Source organism: Equus asinus, chromosome 9, assembly GCF_041296235.1.
Source record: "Equus asinus isolate D_3611 breed Donkey chromosome 9, EquAss-T2T_v2, whole genome shotgun sequence".
Lineage (NCBI taxonomy): Eukaryota > Metazoa > Chordata > Mammalia > Perissodactyla > Equidae > Equus > Equus asinus.
The window spans coordinates 59248640-59269686 of NC_091798.1; the positions used below are offsets into that span (position 1 = coordinate 59248640).

General features: G+C 45.0%; 1 protein-coding gene across 3 annotated transcripts in view; it reads left to right on the forward strand.

Moving 5' to 3' along the window:
- The first annotated feature begins 8351 nt into the window (after positions 1 to 8351).
- SEMA6A (semaphorin 6A) overlaps positions 8352 to 21047 on the forward strand; it is a 126915-nt gene continuing 114219 nt past the window's right edge. For all 3 annotated transcript variants that reach the window (XM_070517566.1, XM_070517568.1, XM_070517569.1), the window contains exon 1: positions 8352 to 9144. The gene's annotated coding sequence lies outside the window, so the exon portion shown is untranslated. The remainder of the gene's footprint in view (positions 9145 to 21047) is intronic.

The window sequence follows — 21047 nt, forward strand, 5'->3', positions numbered from 1 at the left end:
TGACAGGATTTTACTGCAAAAGTTAAAGCTTCACTCTGGCTGCCATTTGGGGACTAGATTGTAGGGTACAGAATACAGCAAGTTCAGAAACCAGGAGATCAGTTATAAGGCTATTGGAAGACTCCAGATGAAAATGGTGGTGCTTGGACTAGTGTGGTAATGGTGGAAATGAGAAGTGGTTAGATTCTGCATATATTCTGAAGGTAGAGCCAACAGGATCTGCTGATGAATTGGATGTGACAAATGGGAGAACAAGGACAACTCTAAGATGCTTGGCTTGAAGGATGACATTGTGATGTGATCAAGAAACACAATGTGATAAGAAAAGTACCATTGCATCTGAGTCACCGTCATCCAATAATGCATTGGTACAAATCTAAGAGCATAAGGCTAACCTCACCCCACAGTGAGTGAATTAATACTGTCATACAACAGTCTTATTACAGTTTATATGGTGTGTTTTGTAAGAAAAATAGCCGAACAGTTTACAGAAAAAAAAAACCGAGCTGAAAAAAGTAATGTATTGACTAAGGAATTAAGCAAAAAGGGAAAATTCCTTAAGGTAAGGAAATCTAGCAAAACAATGTCAACTTTGGGCTGTAATAATGCAAAAATCCATAATCCACGATCACAATTTTTTTTCAGAGGGTAGAGAAGAGAAGGGGACAGTAACGGTGAGGAGGAGCGAGAGTTAGGGGTTTTCTAAAGTTTGCTTAAACGAGAAAAGGCTTTAAGAGGCTATTTACAGAAAGGAAATGATTCGACTGCCCTGAGGTATGGAAACAAAGGGAGAGGAACCATGAGGAAATCAATGTGCGTGTTTTTATAAAAGTCTTAATGATGCAGTCCACGACACATATTTCTTAAGAAAACAAGGGTGCAGGTTTTCAGTTCAAACGTTAAAATGTAACATTCTACTTTATACTAATAAGTGCCTGGTTATGAATAAAGGTGTATTTAAGAGGTTTCGCAAAGAAACTGACATCAATTGTTCCACTTGTCTTAAATTTTGGTGAAGTATAAATTAAGCACTAGTAACTACTGAATCATCTGAAACTTCTGGGAACTACCAAAGAATGTGTTATTTATTTTAAAATGTAATATTTAAGCTCATTTCAACCTAAAAGTTGAAAAGATTCTTAAATCTAGCTAGTTAAGTGTCGTCAGTGTTTTAAAGGATTATTAACTAGAGACTGGCCCAGGTACAAAATCCAAAGTCGAGTTAAGACATTAGGAAACCATCTTTATATTTTATAATTATACATATAGGGGAGTTTTCAGAGGATAATTTTATATGCAACGTTATTTTTCATACTTCATTAAAATCCTACTTTAGATGCAAGCATATCATTTTTTAAAAGTACTTTCATTGTCCGTAATTATCCAGCCTGAGTTTAGATGTTTAAAACAGCTGTCTTCTGTTCTAAAGTTTCGATGTGAAAGCAAACAAAACATCCCCCGTTGTCTCCATTTCTCTGGTTATAAAATTACCCTTAAATACACATTCATCATAAACAGCCTGGAAAAAGTCTTTCAGTTGATATTAGTACAGTGTTTTCTCACATAATCTAAAAACTAGATTTGGAACGAAGTGAAGCATAATTTGATATTTAAGCATGGGCCAGAACCATTTTCTCTTCTAGCAGGGCTTCTACTCCCCGGAAGCAAAGACCTTGCAAACAGTTCTCATAAAAGAAGTATATTTTACTTTTCACCATTCTTTTGGCCAAATAGCAAATTCCAAAGTGGTGTTTAATCATCTGGTTTATCTGCTTATGAAAAGTATAAATCACATTTAGGTAACTGCATTTTTAAACAAACTCATAATCAAGTACATGCTTTTAAGTTTAAACATTACTAGGAGGGGCAATTAAAAGAAATTATGCTGGAACTGAAAGATGAAAATAATGTCAGACACAGCCTTTACTCTGTATTATATAACTAAAGACTTCAATTAAACATAAAGAGTTTTCGAGGGGGGAAAATGGAGTTCTGGTTTACTTAACATTTATTGTTCATTCATTACCTTTATTTCTAATCTACCATTCTCTTAATTTCCCCAACAATAATTTGATATCAGAAAGTGAATGGGGCCCAGGCTTCACTGTGGTACACTGGAATGACTGTTACACAGGGAGAGGGCACCACCCGTGAGGCTGTTCATGGAGGGGCAGACAGTAAACCACTGTTAGCACAATTCAGCTTGCTGGAAGAATGGTCCTCAGAGATGCTCTTGCATTGTTCCCAGTGGATTCAAATTGCAATTTTATCTCCTTCCACTGGTCTTTTAGAGTTATATTTATATTCCTATTGCAGCTTATTTTTAAGCATCTTGTTTTGTAATTGTTGTATTTACTCACCATTTACATCTGTAAATCTTTTTTCCTCATTCAAAATACAAATTAGACACCGTACATTAGAAGTTCTATGTTGGGTGAAAGCCTAGATTTTGCTCCTCTTTAGAACTGGAATCTCAAAATAACTTCCTGGTGTTTTATTTTTTTTCTTTCCCTTTTTAAATGGTCTTATCCCATCCAACAATCTATTTCTTTTCCTACTGAATCCTTGAAAAAGAACTCACTGCTTTTACTAATTTATCCCCTCTTTTATGTATGAGCCCTTACTCTCTGCCAGGTGCTAGAGATACAAGAGAAAGAAAAGAGATGTGGTCCCAGGACTCCAGGAGCTCTGGTCTAACAGCAAAGAGAAGCATTCGACAAGAAATTTCACCAAAAATTAACTCTAGCTGTGACTTATGGACTAATTTGCAAAGTACACTGGGAATATATAATGGAGGAGGTATGACGTATTCTGATGTATCAGGGAAGTCTTTCTTGAGGAAGGGACATTTGGCCTGAAACTTGAAGGATGAGTGGGAGTTATCCAGGTAAAGAGGTGAAAGGGGGAGATGATAGCATTCCAGGCAGAAGCACACAGGCAGGCTTGTAGGGAACTTTCCACGCCGGCGATGTTACAAAGGGAAGAAGGTAATGGGAGCATGGCAGAGAGATGAGGCCAGAGAGGTGGCAAGAACCACGCACAGCCTTGAAGGCTAGGGGTGTGGGGATGCCAAAGTGTTTTAAGCAGGGCCGTGATGTGATCAGATCTGCATTGTTCAAAGATCACTTTAGCTACAATTTGGAGAATGAATTGGAGGACAAGAGTAAAGAGGGTATTATTTATGTTAACTCGGGGGAAAAAACACCAAAAACATTGCTATACATTGGTTCTGGGTACACATGGTACATGTGAAAATATAGAAAATGAACTATAAGGATATACAGGAAACTCATGACAGTGTCACCTCTGAAGAAGTGGAGGGCAAAGGGAAAGACTTGATTGTAGGGAAGGTAGGCTTTACACACATGTTATTTCTTGAAATAAAGACAGGAAACAAATATGACAAAATATTAACATTGTCAATTCTGGGTGGTGAAAATTGAGATATTATATTATTCTTTGAAAATTTCTGTATCTTTCAATTTCCTCAAAAGAAAAGCAACGTTAAAAAAAGGAGAGAGGTAGGAGTGAACCAGGAGGGAATCATGTGTTGTAGAAGTCAAAAGCAAAGAGCACGTCACAGAGGAAGGAGTGGTCGTGTTCATCATTGCTGAGAATTCAGATAAAATGAAAACTTTAAAATGTCCACTGGATTTACTCTCACGGATGTCATCATAGACTTTAGCAAAAGCTTTGTCAGTGGAGTGCTGGGAACCGAAGCCAGACAGGAATGACTCAGTGGGAGAGGAGGAAGTGGCAGTGCAGACTGTCAACAATCCTTGGTGACATTTGGCTTTGGAAGAGAGGAGAGAAGTAGCATGAAAGAAACAGAGGATCCAAGGGGGGCTTGTTTGTAAGATGAGAGAGACTAAAGCTTGTTTACACGCTGATGTAGACAGCATACACATGCAGGCGAGGCACAAGAGGTGGAGAGAATAGGACAGGACTTCTGAGAATGTGTAAACGATGTGAGAACAGGTGGAGAGACTGGTCTCAGACTGGAGGAGGGACACTGCCTCCACCACAAGAGGAGATATGCAGGAAATGACGAGTACAGAAGTGAAAAGTTCCCATCTGATAGACTGTGTTTTCAGGGAAGTGGGAGGCACCGAGGGCTAAACATCTGGTTAAGGGGAGAAAGTTAGAGACTAATTAAGAGAAAGGGAAGAGGCAGTGTTGAGGGTCCAAATGAGGTTGATAACTGAGTGTACCACCTGCCTAGATGTGCGCTTCAAATTTTTTTTCCGGCAGGCTTCAGCTACCTGATGCGAGAGCAGAGAAGGCTGATTTTATATAATTCAGGACTGGTATTTAGGCAGATGGGTGTCAGTAAAAGATAGAGGAGCAAGGGAGTTGAAAGTATTTGCTAGAGAGAGATTGCTATTATGAAGCTATGCTGGACAGAGAGGGGAATGAACGAACTGGATGGATGGAGAGAGAGGGGCAGGACATACGGCCTGGAAGTCTTCATGAAATCAGTGAGTGCAGAGGGGTGCGTAGGCACGCAAGCTAGAATGAGAGGAAGTTGCAGCTGGAGAGTGGGATGTTAGAATTAGTGATTTAGAAGATGGAACCCTTTCTGATAATACAGCCCAGCATGAAGCCCTCGAGTGGGGGCAGAGGTGAGTAAGGGAAAAAGACAGTGTAGATGAGGAAGGCAAGAAACCGAGAAAGCAGAGGGTTAGTGGCTAGGTGGACGCTAACACTTCCGTGAATGGTGATAGGTGTGGGACAGATGAGGACAGTAAGCCTGGTGCTAAGTCTTTGAAGAGCAGGGTGCAATGAGATCTGCAGATGACAGCACCAATGAATTTGTGGAGCACAGCCTCCAAAGGTCCGGGGGTTTTTGAGGGGAGAAGAAATGGTCCCAGAATCAAGAAGGACACTGACCTCACTTCTCAACACTGGGATAAATGGGCAAGAGGGAAAAGAAACAGCCCTACCAGAAAAGGCTGGGAAAAGCAGTGTTATAGAACACAGCCAGGACTCATTGTGATGGTGGTTCTCATCCCTGGCTACACACTAGAATCATCTAGGGAGCTTAAAAAAATACCCATGCCCAGGTCCCACCCCAGCCTGACAAATGAAAATCTCTGGAGCCTGGGAATTTGTGCCATTTAAAAGTCCCCCAGTAATTTTAATGTGCAAATAGATTTTAAAACCTCTAATTTAAGGCAAAGAGGTAAAGGGATCTTCTGAGAAGGGACTGTAGATACAGAGAGGTTTCCTGGGTATAACTGACAATGGCCTGAATGTACAAACTATACTCCCACAGGCTCCCAGGAAGTCACACTCTTAAGGAGATGGCTGTAAGCACCAGCAGACTCTTCCTTTTCCACGGTCTTTACTCCTTTTTGTCTTAAAGCAGAGATTCTGATCAAATAGCTAGATGTCGTCTTTAAACAGTTCCTGGGCAAGTTTTTATTTAATCTTCCTCCATACCTTTTCCAGGTGGTGTGAGGGAAGGCGGGCATTGTCTTACAGGCATTTTTGAAGAGGAGTTGTTATGGGTAGTTCCCAGCACTGACAAAAAGCAAGCCGAGTCTTTCCTCTGTGCCTCCGTCTGACTCCTGTAAAATGCGGTAGTAGGACTGATGTGGAAGATGACAAAGATGACTATGATGCTAGTTAACCTTTAAGCAGTGTGTGCCAGCCCCTAGACTCGTGGCCCTACACTCAGCATCTCATTTAATTCACACAATTCCTGGGAAGTGAGAAGTCCATGAATCCCCATTGACAGGTGTGTCCACTGGGGCTCCAGAGAGAGAAGCGACTTGCCCAAGATCACCAGCCAGTAAATGACATAACCACAATCGGCCTCCAGAGACCAAGGCCCTCCTCACTCCACTTCATGCCACTTAACTACAAAACAGTGTAAATTTCCTTCTCCTTCTCTCTGTGATCCTTTTAACTCCCCCTCTGGCTTTCTTTCCCTGAAGGGACAGGGGAGACGGCAGATTTCAAAGGCTTTGGAGGGGCAGCGGTCTTATGGAAAAGTTAAAGTCGGTTCCTGGAAGTGAGTCTGAGGTGCACAGAAGGAGAAACGACATCGTGAGGTTTCATGACAGCCTCCCCACAGGTGCTCCCCCCAGGCTTCAGGAGCAACACAGCTGGCTTTTCTTCCTGCTCTCGGAGCATCTCTCCCCTGGCAGGTGGAAAGGTAATCTCACCTGGTCAGGATGATGGGCGCCTAATTGGACGGTGAGACTCTACAATCTAGTAATTGCCAGGAAGATTCCGGGTAGTATTTCTTAGTCGAGCAAAAGTTAACTCAAACACTTTTCTTCTGGCATTCTATAATTTTAAATTAGGTAAATTTAATCTTTTGCTTCTTGGCTCAGCCTTACTGCAAATTAAACATGCAAGTATTAATAATGAAAAATAATTTCCTTTTAAAAACATATCCTGAAACTCGATGTGGGGCATTTCCAATATATCCATAAAGCAAACAAGACAGCTTAATTGTTTGTTTCTCCAAGGGAAGAAGCTAAACCCGGAATTAATTTGGTTCAGCCTGTGAAACAATTCGTTTGCTCTGCCTAATTCTGCCAATTAAAGAACTTTTCCCAGACACAATTAGCATGTAAATCGGCGGCAGAGAGCGAAGAAGGGGCCTCCGCGACCCGGGCGGGGTGGAGGTGCCGGACAGAGAACCCCGGGGATCTCTTGGGCCCGAACTGCGGGACCGCGCCAGGTCGCACGGATGAGCTCAGGGACCCGGCTCGCACTGGCCCTGCCGTCGCCAGCCCAAATCTGGGCGTTAAACAGCGCAGCCGAGGATCGGGCCGTCGCGACCCACCAGAGCCCTTCTCCCGGTCCCGACCGGATTTGAGATGGACGTCCGCGAACCAGCTCCCACCCGAGCCGCGGGAGCGCGCAGCCAAGCCCGCCGCCCCTAAGTCCCAGCCCCCTCCCGCAGCCGGCCCCGGAGTCGCGGGGGCTGCGCGCGCACCGAGCGCCTCGCACCCCGCCACCCCGGATCCGTAGGGGCCTTGGCTTGGGAAAGTGGGGATGGCGGCCCCTGCTGGCAGCTCTGGAGAACAGCAAGGAGACTGGGTTGTTTTCGCCTTACCACTCTCCCCATCTCCCCACCTTGTCCAGGTGATTTGTGGGCGGGAAAAAAAAGAAATATATATATATATCTGTATATCTATATACATGAGTATATATATATATATGGCGTTGTCGTGTGTGCATTTACACTTCGTGAGCCCTCATGAACAAATGTCTGTACGTAACTTGGATTCCCAGCAGGAATGGCCAAAAAGAGAATACGGACTTATTAGTGGCCCTAGCCCCAATTAGGTAACAGGTACAGTTTCTAATGCATTTATTTGAGCGCACTTGGCCTAAGGGCGACTGAGACCCAGATCGCCCGCCCAATGCTTTTCTCAGCTGACCCTATAATATAAAATACTGCTTCGAGAACTGTTTAACTGCCCAGTGTACTTTCTTTAAAGGCTGTGGCTATGGCCCACACCATCTGCGAAGCCCACTTGGAGAGCAGCGGCCACAGTGCGCAGTTGTTTGCCGGGCGAGCGGGCGCGGCGGGGAGCGCGCAGCGGCCGGGGGAGGGGTACATAGTGTGGCCCGACCAGTTGGCACTAGCCTATAACTGCAAGGCTTTTAGGCGATTGAAAGTTCAAGCGGTAGAGGAAGGCTGTGCCTGCCATTCTTCGTGTGATCATAACAATAGCGCCTTGGAAGAAGTTGGATTTACTTCCTCCATGAAGCTGTTGGATTCATTGGAATTGTTTGCGTCTCATTTCTGAAGTTTACTTATTTCTCAGAACAGTCTACACACTAAGTTTTAAAACAGATCGTCACTGTCATTAATAACACCACTCTTCGTACTACAGTTTATTTGCTTCTTTAACATGCTTTATTAACGTGTTGTATGTGCGTTTACTAATAGCTGTCTTCATATCTTCGAAGGTATTTTTGACCGTACCAGCTTCTATCCAATTCATCTGGGTGCGTAGAGCGTCCATCACTTCTGGAATCCACCTCTTGATACAGTAATCAGAATTAGAAAGGCTCGCCGTTTACTTACCCTCATCCTTTCAAACTTTTCCATTTAAGAAAATCGATGAACAAATCCTTTCTTGTAACTCGCTCCTGCACTACGTCTATTTTTATTTATTTTTCTGATTTGGCAGGGCTCAGCAATGCTGTTTGGGATTTTTTTTTTTCCCCCTGGCTACAGCAGATGCGAGGGTGGGGGAGGCAAGGGCTGGGCTCCTGCCCGAGTCGACCCTGCGAGGACCTCCGCCGCCGAGCGCGCGGCGGGGCCAGGAATCGTGGAGGAAGGAAGCTTCGCTGGCCAGTCGGTCCAAGGCTCCACCTGCAGCCACACCGCGTAGGTTCTCCCTCTCTCCGCCTCGCTCGCTCGCATTCACACACATACACCACAGCTCTCCTTTGGGTCGGAGAAGACGCCAGCCAAAGAAGGCGGGGTTGCAGGAGGAGAGTCCGCTCTGCGCAATCCAGTCCGGGACTTGGCTCCGCCCGGGAGCGACGGCCTCTCCGGGGAAAGACGAGTAGTGAGCGGCAAGGGGTGAGGCTGCAGCCAACTCCGCTCCCCGCGCACTCGGCTGCCCAGGCGCTCGGGACGCAGCAGCGACGCTTCTCCGCGGGGCCGACCGCCCGCGATGCCCGCTTAGGAGCAGCGGCAGCGGCCAGCATCTCCACACCCGCAGCATAGCGCGCCAGGGCGCTGAGCGGGGCTACAGCGTGCACCCCTGCCCCAGCCCCCACCCTGCCCCCCACCCTGAAATGACTTGTTAATCGGCGCAGACACCACCGAAGGGACTCACCGGAGTGGAATCCAAGTGGAATTTGGATTGGGAGAAGAGTTTCTTGAACATTTACTCCTTCCTTGTTGGTTTTTTCCTTCTTTTTTCCTCTCCCCTTCTGTGTCTGTCATTGGAGATGAACACAGCACGTTTGCATCCCAGAAAGTAGTCGCCGCGACTGTTACCCCCAAAGAGACAAGCACACATGTAGGAATGACAAAGGCTTGCAAAGGAGAGAGCACAGCTCGCGGCCCGGAGAGATCCCCTCGATAATGGATTACTAAATGGGATACACGCTGTACCAGCCCGCTCCGAGCCCCGGCCGTCTGCCCGTCGATGCACCGAAAAGGTACGGCTGGGGCGGCTCGGCGCGCCCCACCTCACGGGCGACTCGGCTCCAGCCTGCGGGTCCCGCGGCCGCGGCCGGCACGGGCTGTCGGCTTTGTAGTGCCTGCGTTTTATTTTGTCTCGTGTCTCTGTCTCCCGAGCGTTGGCCGGCCCTGGGGGAGCAGTCGTAAGCCCTGCCTGCCGCTCCTCTCCGCCCTGCGCCCCAGAGACCGCCGAGCTCCGTGTTGCGAGCTTCCCCACCCGCGCTGCGCACACGCCCGGCGCCGCCCCGGACCGCGACCGTGCGGATGGCTGCCTGGCTTGGGGATGTGTGTGCAGGACCCAGGGCCGGTCCTCACTTTCGGGCCAGAAGGGAGCAGAGGCCCCGAGAGGGTGGGATTCTCGGAATAGCCCTGTCCTGGTGCGAAGGCAGGGGAAGGGGATGGGGTTCTGCCCTCGAGGACTGGAGGAGGTTGGGTAGAACAGCGCTGTTTTCGCCCAGCACCAGGTTTGGGTTCTGGGATGGGAGAAGGGGTTCCACGGAGACCGTGGGGGAAGCGTAGAGAATCTTTTGTTGTCCGCGCGGGATCTGGTGTGGGCTCTGTGGAGTGCGAGAAACTTGTAATGGCCCTGGCACCCGCGCGCCCTGCCACTTGGTGACATCTCGTCTCCCGCGGCCGCTGGCACCAGAGGTTCCGGGCTTTGTTTGCTCGAACGAGTGCCCGGGAGCGGCTTCCTCCCGGTGTGGCGCGGCGCCCCCCGCCCTGGGTCCTATCCCTCGCCGCAGCTCCCTCCTGGGCTGTGAGGACAGCATCCGTCGTGGCTGCGTCCCTCTCAAGCACAGAGCCTGCCACGCCGGGGTTGGCGCCTCCTGTACTCTCCTCCAGAATCTATGAGGTACCTCTGGAAAGGAGGTGTCCCGGGAGGGGGAAGGGTGGGAAAACCTGGCACGAGATGGCCCAAGCCTTTCTACTCAGACAAGGGCTCTTCCCCGACCCCAGGTTCTGAATGTCCGAACTACGGGCTGCGTCCTAGAGCGCTGCCTCGGGGGCGGTGGGGCGCTCGGTAGCAAGCTCGACAGTGCCCACCCACCCTGCTTGACCCTGCTGGAGTGGGAAGCGTGTCTTCTCCAGATTCTCCGCTTGTTTCTCAGCTCCCCACTGTGGGACATGGTGCAAAGCAGGATCCTGAGGTCCGCTCCCTCCTCCCGAACCGTACAGGGGGAGCCAGGGAGCAGTCCCGGACTTGGGTGTCGGGAAAGGAAACAGGACTTCTGCTGTCTTTCCTGCTCCCTCGCCGCCCCTGCGCCCAGCGCCTGGCGCCTCCTCCTCCTTCTCCTGCACGGGGTCACTCGACCAGGCGCTTCTGGAAAGTTTTCCTGAAAGCCATGGGCGGTAGGCATGACAGGATTGGGGCTCCGCGTGTGCAGACCGCGGGAAACCGACCGCGGAGGGAAGCGGGTGGACGGTCCAGGATGCGGCTAGGAGCTAGGTGCTCGCGCACAGTGGCGTCCCCCGGCTGGTGGTCAGCTTGGTTGGGGTCTCAGCGCTGCACTTGTTGGACCAGGCTCTCAAGCAATCGAGGAAGGGGTGGGGGAGGAAGGGGAGGTTGAGCGGCAGAGCTTGGAATGCCGTGTGGCCAGTGTGGACAGCGGCTGGCGCGCGGGTGCGTGTGGACACTGGCTGGGGCTCGCTGGCTTGCAAGTACCAGCTCCAAATGCAAAATGCACAGCCTCCTGCGCCCCACGCACCGTTTTCCAGCCTGCGGGTGTCGAGGGAGGAGCGGAGTAGAGAGCCAGGTGTGCGTGAAGCAGAGGGATGAACCGCTGTCTTCACAGCCGAGACAGGCACTTCCAGGGGCGTCCTCCGGCCTGTACTGCACTGGGCAGCCCCAGTGGCCGTTCTGCCCGCGTCAGGTCCCTGGGAGAAAGGTGGCTGCTTTGGGGATGCAGTGGCCAGGCACGGCCACCGTGGGATCGCTCTCTGCTCTGCTTAGGCTGGATGGAAATCAAGTTACTGCTGAATGTGATCTGCAAAAGGTTTAAAACACACGCGCGCACAGACACACACACACTTTCTCACACTTGTACGCACAACTTTCTTTGCCTCAAATCTGAAAAGATGTTTAACCCAGTTGTAGTGTTCTGCCAGTAGGTCTCAGGAAAGCTATTTAATGCCCCCCAGCACTGGTTTTTAAGTCCTTCCCAAGAGAGAGGTCCTGTGCTTTGCCTGGCCTTTCTCTATCCTTGTAATTTTGAGTCTTCCTTCCAACATACATCTTGGGCATCAAGTCCACAGTCTGCCACTCTGTTAGCAGGGGGAATTGTTGGTTCTGGATACATGAATCCTTTATTTAGGTTTTTCCCAAAAGTAAAGTTGCCTGTGTCAATCCTAAATGAAAATATCTTACTTTTTTACACCTTATCCACACGTTCCAAAGGTCAAGATTGCAAGCATTTTGTATGGTTTTTTAATACCCTGTTTTGTCTGCATGGAGCAGTTTTATGATTTACAGGAAGCTTTGATTAAACTACTCCAGGCACCAAAGTTAATTATTAACCTAACCTTAAATACAGTGGCAGAACCGTGTCTCCACCTATTAACCTAAACTATCTGTTAAAAAATAATTGCACTAACTATTTCAATTTGGTTTACTCATGCTTGTTTATATGGTAACTTTTATTTGAATCTTGAGTAACTCCCGCTCTCTATTATTATTTTGGATTTAGGGCATTCTTGAATGAGGCACTTGGCAAACCTATCTGAAAGCAGAAAAGAATGAACATCAGATTTAAAACTTCATTTTTGTATGTCTTTTTTTTCCAGGTTGATATAAAGCAGTCTAGTTCCTGTTTCTTATTTACGATGTTTGTGTGGTGACAATCTTCCCAGTGTTATGTTTTACATGGACCACCCTTTGGAGATGGGCCACATCTCAATAATGCATATCACCCACATATGTAAAAGTCCAGCACACGCCCAAAATCCTTATCTCAGGATCCATCTGCAGAATATACTTACTGGAGAAAATATCTAAGTTTAAATAGGTTAAAATTTGTAAGAACCAGTGTAGAAACTCAAGTAAATGTTGAACCAATAAATGAATGAAGGATAGTCCCACATGGTTCATTTTTCTCCGCTTAAAGTGGACCTGGTGTTTTTTGCTACAGTGAAGAAAAAGTCTATGCCTTCAAGTAGGTTGCAATAAAGTGGCAATAAGTGCAACTCTTTATTTACACATACACAGACACACACACAAACACACATCCCTCAAGTTCTCTCAAAGTCTAGTGAATGCTTTTCTCATCGTTACAAAATATATCATTTGCGTTTTGAGTAGGCGGTTAACATTGCCTAGTGTGTCGAATCAGAAGGATAGAAGAATTAGGAAGACTGTTATCTTCATTGAATAAAAATAACACATCCAAATTAAGAACTTGTATTAAATTCAAAATAAATACTCATGCTTTAAAAGCAAATGGGTAATTGTACTCTCATATGAAGTGGAAGGAAAAATACTGTTTTGAACAAGGAGGTAAGTCAGATGCTTTACTACGTGTACTTAGTGGTTCAGCTCTTTTCTGAGCAGGACAAAAGAGTGATGATGGGAGAAAAAGTTTTTTTAGAACTAGATTGCCAAGAGCTAATATATTCTCCCATCTTATTTGTTTGCAGAAAGGAATCACAGAACAAGCCAAACTAATTGCAAATGCTTTAATTAGGCATCTGCCATTTGCAGCAGTATAAAGCCGAGGGAAGCCTGCCTGTGTCTCTGTACTGCCCCCACCCCAACCCCCTTTTAGGTTCACACAGTTTATTGTCCTATTCCTGGAGTGGGTGTTCCCTGGGTGTTCACACTTCCAGGGGAAGGTGAAGCCTGGAAGCATCCTCCTGTGCCCTCCCATCTTAGTGTCCCTCATTCTCTTGGGGTGCCCTGGAGCCAAATTGTCTCTGAGATATTTCTATTCCAGACTGAAGGCTTTTCTCATCTGCCTTAAAATGTGCTGCAAGAGCAACTGAGCTATTCTCTGCTGGCAACCACATGGTTGCCTCTTGGGGATATGGTACGTCGGGAAGGGAGGGAGGCATTTAATCCCTTTGAAATGGGCAAATAAGATGTCATACCACACAAACCTCAAGGGGAGAAGGGATTTCAGGATACCTCTCAGCAGGGGACTGTTACAGTATAGTATATACACGAGGGTATCTTGCTTTGTGAAGCAGATGAGTTCTTGCAAAACCATTTTTATTAGAATAATTCTAATTACACTAACGGAGAGTGTCATATAGAACTATCAATACTCTGATGTTTCCCAAATGACCTCTTCAGCCCAGACCCCTCTCCTGGATCTCTCAAATATTCATTGCCTACAGGCTAGGTAGCTCCTCTTGGATCTAACGGACATCTCAAACTTAACATGTTCAAAACACCTACTTCTGGATCTTTCTCCCCCAAATATTCTTTTCTTATAATCTTCTCCATCTTGGTAAATGGCAGTTCCATCTTTTGAGTTGCTCAGGCCTAAAAACTTAAGAGTTATTCTGGATTTCTCTTTATTGTATCCACATCCATTCCAGCTGCAATGCTGTTGGTCCCACCTTCAGTGCTCTTGGCCGCACCCTCAGAATGCAATGCATGCAGACTTCCTCCAGGTCTTGCACCTCTGTGGCCCTCACGTTGGCCAAGCCACTGTCCCCTCCTGCTGGGTTATTGTGCCAGCGTCCTAACTAGTCTCCCTGCTTTGCTCTTGGCCCCCTATAGTGTTATCTCAACACAGCAGCCAAAGTGGTTTTGTTAAAGGTAAGCCAGATCAGATCACTTCTGCTCAGATGCTTTCCCATCTTATTCCAATAAAAGCCAAAGTCCTCCCAATGACCTTTGTGGCCCCACATGATCTGCACTCGGGTCCACACCTCTCTGACCTTCACCCCTCCTTGGGGTTACCTGAACATGCCAGGCGTGCTCTCCTCAGGCTCCTTTGCAGGGTCTTGCACCTCCTCTTTCTTGGCTTACGACGGTTCTTTCCCCTACAAAGCTGCATGATTTGCTCCTCACGTTCTTTAGGTCTCCTCTCAAATGTCACTTTCTCAGTGAATTCCTACCCCCTGGCCTGCCTCATTTTTTCTCTTTAACACCTTTCACAGCCTGACAAACTAAATGTCCTCATTTATTTTCTTTCTTCCACTAGAACATAATGCCGTGAAGATAGACATTTTTCTGTTTTAGTCACTGCTGCATCTCCATCACCTAAATCTGTGCCTGGCTCATCATAGGCCCTTCATAACAAGTATTTGTTGAATGAGTGAATGAATAAAAAGTGAATCATTTTGCAACAGCTAGTCTTTATTTTATCACTTTGTCTGCTCTTGTTTTTCTACATCATGATTCCATCAAATGAGATACTTCTCTGGCTGTGTGAGTGTGTGTGTCTTCCATGTACATAGATGATATATCTCACGCACCATTAGTGGAGCATTCGCTGTGGGGTGTTGTCTCGGTCTTGGTGATGGATTGGAGCCTGCTCATTCCCACACTCTCACCCCGTCCCCTTCTGTGGCCAAGAGCACACATCTGTGGGACACCTGGTTGAGGTAAAATCAACTGGCCAAGAAACAGAGCTGAGACGACAGCCAGCACTTATGGGGATTGAGCTTTTGACCTTGGCCTCATTTGTTCTGCATTCTAACCACTGCCCACAGAGCCCTCTTGCTTTTTGTTTGGAGTTTTCTATTAGTAGTTTTTAAAATTCAACTTTCTATCAGAGAAAACAGTATGCCTGTTAACCCACATTTCTGCCCCGTACCAGTACAATGATAACTGTTGTTAAAGATCCTGTACATGGAGTCGGATGACCTGGGTCAGACTCTTAGTACCATGGACAAGCCAGATAACCTCTCTGAAGCTGCATGATATTCAATAAAATTGTGGCTAGTAAACCTGGGCTTCTTACCCTCTGTCATTGCTGGGATAATAATATGAAATCAGGAGTGTGGATGTATATGGTAAAATATGAAATGCACTCTGGAAATTTGAAAAGTTTGGTGCTAACTCCCTTCTCCTCTCTCCAGACCCTGGGCCGAGCAGAGACCCTCCTTCATCCTCTAAATCATAAAAGAAAGTCATTGTAGTGACTTTTTGTAGTGTTGAAGTTATTGTAGTGTAAACCACATTATGAAATTAAATAAGATCTTCAAATTCATTGAAAACACGCAATCAGCGTCGAGCATGGATAGCAACTTTACTATCAGAATGCCAACTGTGTCAAGTAAAGATCGCTTTCAGTGTGACCATTAAATTGGGCAAGGTCATGGGAGTGGCACTCTGCCAGTCATTATTTAGAAGTAAGGGCATTGTTTGTGCTCAGGTCAGTTCTAAAATTGTTCATGTCGATGTCAGCACTAATGTAGAACAGAGACATCAGGGTGAACTAGGAGGAGTCGGAGAGAAGTTTTGCTGTTTGCTGTAATGAGGGCATTTTCATTTGATTTTGTGGCATGAAGTGTGGAGGAACTGTCAGAGGGAAGGCAGTGGACAGCTCTGGAGGCAATGCAGAGGTGACATTTCTTAGGCAGACGTGACACACTTGGATTTGCATCCCGTTTTTTGCCGTTTACAAATAGTGTGACTTTGAGCCAGTTGCTTAACTTCTTTGCCTCAGTTTCCATTTGTAAAATGCTGGCAAGATGATATTGTTACGGTTGTTGAGAAGAGTAAATATGATAACATCTGTAAAATTCATTGCACAATGCTTGGCACACCATACATTCTCATGAAATAAAAGGCATTATTTTTATTTGGGTGGCAGTAGTCATGGTGAGTGCCCTAGTGGGGAGAGAACAAAAGGAAATGGCCACAAATCTGTAGCATAAAGAGATGATGCAAAGGAAACAAGGTTTGGACTAGAAATGAACATTCACACTGCAGCTGGCCATAGTGTCAGGGGTTTTAAGCTGTGAAGGATGTGAAAAAGTGACTTGCGTGGGAAGAGAAGTCATGATCCTTTTCCTAATGTTGCAAGTTGAAATGTCACACCCAAAACATGGAAGAAAAAAACGCTATACAAATGAAACAATAGCAAGCAGCACAGGGCCTTACATCAAGTAAGAGCCCAAAGGATAGTTGTTTTAAAAAAATGATAGCCTTAGGGGGCCGGCCCCGTGGCCAGTGGTAAAGTGCCTGTGCTCCGCTCAGGCCACCCAACGTTTCGCTGGTTCACATCCTAGGCACGGACCAAGCACTGCTCCTCAAGCCATGCTGAGGCGGCATCCCACATAGCACAACTAGAGTATCAACTATGTACTGGGAGGCTTTGGGGAGAAAGAAAAAAAAAAAGCTTGGTAACAGATGTTAGCTCAGGTGCCAATCTTTAAAAAAAAAGAAAAAGAAAAAATGATAGCCTTCACTTACCAACACTTTAAAAATAAAATACACAGTCTGCACCCACTAAAGAATCTGAGAGCACCCACGTGTGGAATCTGAGAGCAGCCTATAATGACTGTTCAGGGATGAGTTGAATTGACCCCAGGGACCACACCTGTCATAGGAGAGAAGCTTGGCAGCCAATCAACTCCTCCAGGAGGCTGTGACTGGGACTTCTGCATGAGGGTCTTCATGGTGGCCATACACATGGCAGCTGTACACTGGCTGGGTCACTCTTCCCTGGCCAAGCCTGAAATCCATTTGGGAGAACATGAATCTCCATGCAGAAGCAAACCACTACCTTGCCCACCAAAAAAAGGAAATAGTAGGCTGACCCCAATAGAGACAGCATTAACTCCACTGACTGATATGCTGCTCTACAGCCTGAAATTTGACTCAGATGATAGTCAGACAAGCTCTTATCAGTGAGAAGAATCCGACTTCTAAAAGGCACAGCAGAAGGGGCAATAAATTGGTGTTATCACCACAATTCCCTGAAGGACTCCTCTTGCACCCAGGAGGAGTAGGAATCCCTCCCTGGCTTAGAATTACAGTTATTTTCATCTAGGAAGAAAAAATTTTCTCTTAAATTTTGTAAGTAGAAAGAGGATATAAGGAGAGTGAAATAAATCAGCAATGAACATGCCCCAAAGACTGAAGAGCCAGGTCCTTCCAAGCTGAGCTGCAAGTATGATTGTTGCTTTGAAAGTATTGTTAGTAATAGATACTGCCACATATAGCCTTTAGATCTGAGGCTTTCACTGAATGTGACTCAGCGCTTTCTGGTGGTTTCCAACTAACCTATAATTGCCGCCTGTAGAAAATTTAATTTAAAAAGAATCTACGCCAATTTTAAAAATTTAGCAGAAGAATCTCTAAAATCGATGCTAGTTACCCATCTCTTACCCCTTCTGCCCTCCCATGTGTTTAAGACTAAGCCTTTGGCCATGATTTCATTCGAAGCATGTATAGAACAGAACAGGATCTGGCGCTGAACACAGTGAAAACACGCCATTGGAAAATAAACATTTTAGAGACTGAGAAGAAATAAAGAATATATTAATTATGATTTAATGTTATATGAGAGTTTTATAAACAAGCTTTCTGTGATGGATCCATTCTTCTTTCCTTTTTCCTATTCCTGAATCTTTTTTTAAGGAGAGTATTCCATCTTTTTATTAATATAGTAGCAATTCCAGCACTTCCCCACCCCTCCCCCCAACTCCTACTGTCCTTGAGTGAGGAAACTAGAGAATACTGATGGAGCTGGTGAATGGAAATGTTGCTTTTCTGAAAATGGAATGCTTTATGAAAAATTGCATTCTACAAAAAACTCTCAAACAATTCAGCAACTGTCTCTCCCTTTTACCCTGGAGAGCCACATGGCTTCATTCACATATTTTGGTGTTTGAATGCATTTGTTCGTAGGCCTCCAACACTCAGGTGGAAAACAGGTCTATTAAGCTTTTCATTATTCTAAAAACATGAGCATCTGAGTTACTAAGAACATTCTCATCTCTGCATAGTGAGCGATAAATAGAAACCAAATTGTTTACAGCATTCCAAACTGGAGTCTATGTAGCAGAATGGCAGTGGGGTGGATTTTTATAAGCAGAGTACTTGTTAATGGTTTTCGAGATGGATTCTGTGCTAATTCTTCTCGCATCATGAATGATGGCCCTAGCTAGACACTGTCGCTGGGATCTTCATCTATTAATCATGGAGGCTGCTTTCTTATTCGGTTGCCATAGTTTCAGTGCCTCAGATAGTGTTGGGGTGTCTTGGGAAAGGTTTGAGATATACTAGGGCTTGCAAGCCTGGCAGCTATTCTGGCAGTTGTGGTGTTCTGAAAGAACTGCTTCTCATATAATTCACTGTTGGATTAAAAGAGGCAACTTCTGAGAGTGTCTCTCTGGACCTTGTTATGTGCACATCCAGCTGATATTTACACCAGGATTTGCCTCTTGCTCAGTCCTGCTGGTAAAAAATTACAGTCCAGGAGCTGATGTCACTTTCATCTTTCGACAAGAAAGCAAAAGGGTGCGAACTTTTCATTAAGCCTATTCATAAATGGGGAGGTAAATGAGGGCATTCAGGACTTTGCTCAAAATTTCAGTTTCATAATTTGGTTTTGGCTCTGCAGATCGCTACATAAATAAAATGACCTCATGAGTGTTATAGGTTGTGCTCTGGTATGGCAATGTAAACCTTTAGTGCTTTGCTTCAGGTTTAACCTTGATTTTTTTAGGTTTGACACACATTACTGAGGAGCTGGAGACCATTTTCTTGTATTTTGCAGCATTGGCCCATAGGTCTACTGCTTTGTCAGCTCTTGAGTATATGAGCATTTTTTCCTCGCTGTAATTGCAATATTTTGCTATTTTGGTTTTAGCTTTGTGACTTCAGGGTTGATGAGGAAAAGCTCTCCAGTTGTGTATATGTTGTGTGACCTACTCAAGAAAAGATTTGGAGCAGTAAATTGCTGCAAGAGAGAGAGACACACACTCAGTGATTTCTGTGCTTCGTGAGTGATGGAGAACACAGCTTTCCTTTGTTAGGTAAATTTGGCCTTGTGTGACAGATACTGGTACACTTCTTAGTATTTTAGTTCCCATTTCTCAAGTGGACTTTCAAGGACTCCTACCAGTCTAAGCCAAGCCATTTAATTCTTTTGTAGATTAAAGCATAAAATAAAACAATCTCACACTTGAAGCAAACAGCACTGAATTCAGGAAATGTAAGGCATCAAATGAAAATCCAGGCAGATTCAGAAGAAGAAAACCTTGAATTCATTACAAATGGGCCTAATCTAGAAAATTAGTCACTTTTTTTTTCACTAGAAAATGACTAGTTTTTATTTCAGGGTGAGCTTCAAAGCAGCCATTTTAAATTTCCCCAGATGCAGCCTGCCAAAATTTTTGTGTAGCATTTTTAATGCACGTGCCTATTATATTGACCCCTCCCTTACCCAACCACACTCAGTGATTGATTTTAGAGGCCAATAATTTGAAGTAAATTAAAAGGATAACATGGCCTTAATTGCTACTGGCTTCACCAGGCTTCTGGGCACCGGAATTCCTTGTGGAGAAACACTTTTAAGTGTCACAGCAGTTTTTGATCATGTGGTCTGGCTTACCCATAGGCTGCAATCATCGCCCCAGCCCTTCTCCACCTCCCCCTCAAATATCTCTGTGAATCAAAGAAAACACATATTTGTAAATTCAGTATTACGGACCCTTGATTGTTTGGGAGGGTCAGAAAATAGGTCCTGCTCATTTTATGGTATTATAAGTTAGTTGTTTAAAAAAAAGGAATGGAGTGGGAAGGACAGTGGGACTAACATTTCAAATCTGAAGGTTTTTTTTGTTGGAAGAAGAGTTTGTGTGAATTCAGTTTGCTGTCCTCGCGACAATAACAAGATTGTGATTACTCTTTGCTGTCTGGTCAGACACACTATTGCACATGTAGCCTTAAGAAAAGTAAGCAGCACTTCTGTGTGGATGTCAGTCAAATACAATGTGGACTTTAATTAACCTTAATTAATGATTTCTGATTACAGATTTTCTTTTGTGCCTCTGAGGCATCAATACCTTGGAGGCCGTATTTCGGTGGAACATTTTCAGACAGCAGTGACTTGAACGTGCTTCCATTATCTTGCCATGCAAACCACACTAGCTTCTTATTATAGGAAAAATGTGATTCTGTATCATTTGCAGAATAGTGATGTAAAGAATGAAATATCACTTAAGGGATAACTGAAATTTATAAGTGAGGCAGAGTACCTTGAATCTTTAGGGGAACCGTTTTAAATTTTAAAGGAATTTACTTATCAAAATTGCTCATACTTACTGGCTCCTAGCTGGCTGGATTCGAGGTCATTTCTTCCAAACCCTGAATAAGACTTTGAGTAGTATCCTAATTCTTTTGAATGAAAGCTACTGTGTGCTGGGGCGGTGGACCAAGTGGTATTACCTTTGCTTAAAACTACCCTTTTCCAAGAGCTAATCATAATGACCAGGAATATTGTAGGTACAGGAGAGAAATAGGCCTTACTTTTGGTTAAAAGTACTTTTTCCTGTGTCATGAGTTTTACAACGGATATCAAGAACCTGAGTTATAATGTTAATGTGCTATTTACATTCAACTTGTAACTAGAGGGTCTAATAAAAGTTAGATATAATATATTAATGCCAACTTATGAATTAAATTTCTGTGTGAATAATCATCTTGTAGCTTATACGAAACTCTAGTAGCATATAACCCATCTAGTCTAGTGTAATTTGTGCTTATGAATTATAAATGCTTAGCTTTTACAATTAAGCTTACCAATCTATAAGCATCTTAATGAGAAATTACCTAAATTAAATTGATTTGTACTGTTTGCTGTACTGTGTTCTGGGCTAGTGATTATCTGAATTTTCAAGATGATTGTCCCACTGCCTGCAATACAGCTTTACTTTTCGTAGAAATAAAGTCAACCCAGTGGCATGATCCCATGTTTGCCCA